This window comes from Aulostomus chinensis, chromosome 5 (assembly GCF_037954235.1).
Source record: "Aulostomus chinensis isolate RoL2024-O1b breed Wild chromosome 5, RoL_Achi_v1.0, whole genome shotgun sequence".
NCBI classification, from domain to species: Eukaryota; Metazoa; Chordata; class Actinopteri; order Syngnathiformes; family Aulostomidae; genus Aulostomus; species Aulostomus chinensis.
This window is the reverse complement of record NC_141324.1, coordinates 3565039-3571350: the sequence shown is the minus strand read 5'-3', so window position 1 is coordinate 3571350 and position 6312 is coordinate 3565039.

The window sequence follows — 6312 nt, the reverse complement described above, 5'->3', positions numbered from 1 at the left end:
AAGTGCAACAAGTAATGGTAATGACAGTTCCAAAAATGTGCAGGGAGGAGAGGAGAGGAGAGGAGAGGAGAGGAGAGGAGGGCTCCATGTAACCTGATGTGTCCCCCAGCAGTCTAAGCCTGTAGCAGCATAGCTATCAATGGTTCAGAGCTACCTGAACCAGTCCGAACTGAAGGCTCTGTCATAGAGAAAGGTCTTAAGCCTGGACTTTAACGTAGTTAAAGTGTCTGCCTCTCTGACCCATGGAGAGATGCTGGTTCCACAGTAGAGGAGCCCGGTAACTAAAGGCTCTACCTCCCAGTCTGTTTTTATCGATACTGGGAATCACTAAAAGACCTGCATTCTGGGAGCGGAGTGCTCTGGTCGGACAGGAGGGACTAATGAGCTCTTTCAAATAGGATGGAGCTTTATCATTGAGAGCCTTATAAGTTAGCAGAAGGACTTTGAAGTCGATTCTAGATCCTACAGGAAGCCAGTGGAGAGAAGCTAAAGTGGGAGAGATGTGTTCTCTCTTCTTAACTCCCGTCAAAACCCTCGCTGCAGCATTCTGGACCAGCTGGAGACTCTTCAGAGAGTATTTAGGACATCCTGACAGGAGAGAGTTGCAGTAGTCCAGCCGAGAAGTGATAAATGCATGCACCAGTTTTTCAGCATCACTCTGGGAAAGGATATTCCTAATCTTAGCGATACTTCGCAGATGGAAGAAGGCGGTCCTAGTCACATGCTTTATGTGGGAGCTGAAGGAAAGGTCCTGGTCAAAAATGACCCCAAGGTTCCTTGCAGTTGTACTCGAAGTTAGGGTGATGCCATCTAGAGTAGAGATCCGATTCAAGAGTGTGTCCCTGTGGTGTTTAGGTCCAAAAATGATTACCTCAGTTTTATCTGAATTGAGCATTAAGAAGTTAGAAGACATCCAGGATTTAATGTCTTTCAGGCAGTCTTGCAGATGAGTAAGCTGGCTTGTGTCGTCTGGCTCCATCGACCAGTAAAGTTGTGTGTCATCTGCATAACAGTGGAAGTTGATCGAGTGCTTCCGGATTATGTCACCTAATGGGAGCATGTAAAGAGTGAAGAGAATCGGTCCTAAAACTGAACCCTGTGGTACACCATATGTAACTCTGCTATACTCCGAATGGTCATTATTAACATTAACAAACTGAAACCTGTCAGATAAGTAGGACTTAAACCATTTTAGGGCAGTTCCTTTAATCCCAATGTCATGGTCTAGTCTCTGTAGCAGGATGCTGTGGTCGATGGTGTCAAATGCAGCACTGAGGTCCAAAAGGACAAGCACAGAGACAAGACCTCTGTCTGAAGCTATAAGAAGATCATTAGAGACTCTGACCAGTGCTGTTTCAGTGCTATGGTGTTCCCTGAATCCAGACTGGAAGGCTTCAAAGAGCGCTGTTTCAGTGCTATGGTGTTCCCTGAATCCAGATTGGAAGGCTTCAAAGAGCTCGTTGCTGTGCAGATGTTCATGTAGCTGCTCCAGGACAACCTTCTCAAGGATCTTGGAGATGTAGGGAGGTTGGATATCGGCCTATAGTTGGCTAACACATCTGGGTCAAGAGAAGGTTTTTAAGTAAAGGGTTGATGACAGCCACCTTAAAGGCCTGTGGCTCATAACCTGTGACTAAGGAAAGATTAATTTGATTTAATATAGAAGTGTTGACTAGAGGGAAGGCATCTTAAGGAGGCTTGTTGGGATGGGATCCAGCAGACAAGTGGCTGACTTGGAGGAACCGACTGCAGAAGTTAATTCTGACAGGTCGATGGGGGAGAAGCTGTCCAAGTATGCACCAAGTCTGGGAGGTGCTTCTATGGGGACTGTAGTCTGTCCTCCATTACTGGCAATCTTCGTTCTAATATTCACAATCTTTTCAGTAAAGAAAGAAAGGAAGTCATTACTGCTGAGAGTTGGGGGGATGCATGGCTCAACAGCACTATGGTTCTTGGTGAGCCTGCCCACGGTGCTGAAGAGGAACCTGGGGTTGTTCTTATTCTTTTCTATCAGGGACGAGTAGTAAGCGCTTCTGGCATTACGGAGTTCTTTTTTATATATTAATAAACTGTCCTTCCAGGCTTGGTGGACTTCCTCGTGCTGGCTGGAATGTGTCTTCCTTTCCAGTTGTCTGGTCTTCTGTTTTAAGGCACGCAGCTCTGGGCTGTACCAGGGAACTATTCTTTTCTGGTTGATAACCTTCTTCTTCAGGGGAGCTACGGCATCAAGTGTCCCAAGGAGTGCTGCTGCAGTGCTGTCCACAAGATAGTCTACCTGGGTGGGGTGAAATCAGCATAACTGCCCAATATATTATTACAAGATGTGGCAGCAAGCTCTGCTGGAATAAGCTCCTAAATCTAGAAACAGCAGTGTCAGATAGACATCTACTGAAGCGGGACTTTTTCCAGGTAGAATATAATTTGTTAAAGTAAATTCAAATGTAATTAAGGAGTGATCAGACAAGACAGGGTTCTGAGGAAGAACTATGATGCGGTCAGCTTCTATTCCATAAGTGAGTACTTAATCAAGGATGTGATTAAAAGTGTGAGTGGGTTTGTTTACCCTCTGACAGAAGCCAACAGAATCAAGAAGCGACTCAAACGCAGTGGCCAGAGAATCATCATTGACGTCCACATGGATGTTAAAGTCACCCACTATAATGACTTTGTCTGAGTTCAATGCCAAGTTAGACAGAAAGTGAGGGAATTCTTCTAAGAACTCAGAATAAGGTGCAGGAGGATGGTACACCACAGCAAGTAAGAGTGGTTTCTCTGCTTTCCAGTCTGGTAGGGAGAAGCTGACAGTCAGGCTCTCAAATGAGTTAAATGAACTGTTAGGTCGAGGGTTAAGCACCAAATTTGACTGATAGATTGCAGCTACTCCTCCTCCTCTGCCAGTAGTGCGAGGTATATGGTAGTTAATGTAACCAGGAGGGCAAGATTCATTTAAACTAACATACTCATCTTGCTGCACCCAGGTTTCAGTGAGTGCTAATACACCAATCTGATAATTAGTAATTAAATCGTTCACTAGGAGAGACTTGGATGCAAGAGATCAAATATTAAGCAAACCACATTTAATAGTTTTACTGGGTTGGTTTGCTGGAGCAGTGGTTTTAATTTTAACTAAGTTGCTATAAGTTACTCCTCCAGATTTGGGTGCAGGCTTATAAAGCCTCAGGGCAGACACAGTTTCTATAGGCTGGGTGGGTGACAACACCAAGGAACCAGCAGAGGGCGTGCTAACCTGCAGCTCTGCCTGCTGGTCTGAACTCTGGTTGCTTGTCAGGGATTAGTATTGCTAATAAATTGGCCTCTGTTCCTAGATAAGAGAGATGCACCATCCAAAGTAGGATGGACGCCATCTCTCCGAATCAGACCAGGCTTTCCCCAGAAGGAGCTCCAATTGTCTATGTAAGCCACGTTGTTATCAAAGCACCACCTAGACATCCAGCGATGGAATGAACGCATGCGGCTAAACATGACGTCACTCACAAGAAAGAGGTAGTAATAGGACCAACATATGAATTAAGCTCAAGAAAGAGGTAATAATAGGACCAACATATGAATTAAGCTCAAGAAAGGTAATAATAGGACCAACATGAATTAAGCTCAAGAAAGAGGTAATAATAGGACCAACATATGAATTGGGGGGCCACAGCGAGTCTGGAATCGGCACTTAACCTGACTTTTCTCCTCTTTGGGGTAGAATCAGTCAGAGGGTCCAACACCCAGCACTTAGTGATTATGTAGCACTGAGTGTGTTGTGTGATGTTGTATGGTTGTCAAAAAAAAAAAAAAAAGGGGAGGGGGGGGCGACACTTCTTCTGCCACTAGATGGCAGTACCTGTGACCAAATCACAACTGAAGCACTTTTGCGCACGTTGCTTTGGACAAAAGCGTCTGCTAAATGAAATTGTAGAATTGTAGAATTGTAGAAGTAAGAGAAAATACCCTGCAAAAAGCCAGCTTTCAAAAGCAAGAAAAAAGTACAAAAATATATTGTGTATTTTGCTTAAAAATAGCAAAATTATCTGCCGATGGAACAAGAAAATTTTGCCTCTCATGTCTTCCCAAAACAAGTAAAAATATCGAACGTCAATGAACCCAAAAATACCTCAGAATTCCTGTATTTGAACTCATAAGTGCACTTTTCTTTATTCTAATGACATATTTGTGACCTGTTTTCCTGATATGTTGGAAAATATTCTTAAATTAAGTACATGCTAGAACCGTGAAGGTGACATGCACTCGGCATTATATTTCTTGAAACCGCCAAGTCACAGTGTAAACCACAGTACTTTTCTAGAAAGAGCTAAGCACATTTTTCTCTGCATGTAGAATATTTTTCTAACAATTCTTGGAAGAAGACCATGTGAGTTATAAAGAAGCTTTTAAGAACTTTAGATCCTTAAAGTGTCCTGCATGACGTATTCAAGTTTTGAAGCGATACCGTGAACACCCTAGGAGGAGATCGCGTTTGTTCGGGGTGTGTTAATGTCCTCATTTTGACGGTTTTGTCCATTTTGTGGACTTCCTATTGGTTTTAGGTCAGCGGTGTCACTCAAGGATCTGTGCGTCTTGATGAGACGAATAAATTGGTGTTGGTCTCATGTGTGTACAGCATACCGAGGGGCATTTGTGGTCAGAAACGCATTTTCGTCTTCCTCCTGGCGCTAAAGTGTTGATTTGGTTGTGCTTTTTCAAATTTTGATTCTTGGTTTTTTTCAGCAGAGCGGACGGGGAAATTCTCTGCCCTGGATCACCACATGTGGCCAAAGGAAAGCAGCACAGATGACTCAGAGGAAGCATTTGTCCTCCATGGACGAGCAGACATGGAGTCCCTCTGCCACCATTATGACAGCATCCTTGTGCACAAGGGAACCACAGCCAGCGAGGTACGAAGGAGCCCAACTGAAACAAGCCATTCGTGATTTCTTGGGTTTTATCCTTTCAGTTGACTGCATACTGAACTGTATTTCCTGTACGTTTCCCTGCCAACCAGACACTGGGAGAGTACAGGCTGTACGAGGTCTGGGCAGGAAGCCGCCCTGGGCCCCTCAGAGAGCCACTCTCCTCCAGAGAGGTCTGTAGGACTAAATTGTTTGACTTCTTTGAAGAGGACATGAAACACTGGTCAACGTGACCGGGGTTTGTTTGCAGCTCATCTTCGGTAACATAAAAGTCTGACATGAATTTTGTCCTCGTTGCCTGGGAAACGGAAAATCATTTCGCTCCTTTGCCACGAGAGGGCAGCCATGTTTTATTCATTGATCTGGTGACGTCACCAGCTCAGGCACAGAAGTGAAATGATGGACAAACGTCATGTCAGACTCATGTTACCCAAGATGAACTGCAAACAAACCCCACTCACATTGACCAGTGTTTGGCGTCCTCTTGACGGTCAGTTTACTCCCTTCTGTGCCATAACAGCCGTTCTATTTTGCAGCTGATCTGCAGGAGAAGTTTAGGAACCTGGGCATCTTTGCCCAGACGTATCTCACCGTGGCTATCAGCACAGCTGTATGCGAGAGGGGCGTCTCTTGTATGAAGAGGGCGAAAAGCGACTGGCGATTAACGCTCTCAACACAAAGGCTCAAGCGTCCCGTGTACTTGACCACTGAGGGGCCAAATGTGGAACCCTTTCATGCAGAGAGGTCTGTTGTGAGATGGTGGCAGTCAGGGCCCAGAAGCAGGCGTCCTGGATATCCTGCCTGGGCATCAGGAGAGGGGCGCATAAGTCAGCCAGCTGAGGAGGAGATGGAGGAAGAACTTGCTTCACTTGAGTAATGCACCTTTGGAATCGTGGATTTGCACTTTGGATCTTGATTCATTCATGTTGTGCACCTTTTTTGCTGCACTTTTGGTAAATCGACCTCAAAAATTAAATGTTAATCAAGCAAATCGTTCTATTCGTGATTATTGGAGTCTACGCCTGACGTTGAACTGGGCCAGTGGCCTATTTCCCTGACTGTCTACCCCAGATACCGATGCCTTGCGACTGTCACGACCTCTTTAAAAGATCCACTGTCAATGAAAATTCCACACGGTTTTCGCACCCACCTCTCTACCCCTCCCTGTTGAGGTCAATGAGTTTCTTAGACTGCACAAGTCTGTGTGTTGTTCATCACTTTGTTTTTATATGGCTTTTTTAAAACTTTGTTATTGATATATTTTCTCTTCACTGGAAAGCCTGCACCTTACCTTTTCATTGTACTAGTTACAATGACAACAAGGCTGCACGGTGGTGCAGTGGTTGGCGCTGTCGCCTCACAACGTCCCAGGTTTGAGTCCTGGCTGCAGCACGGGGTC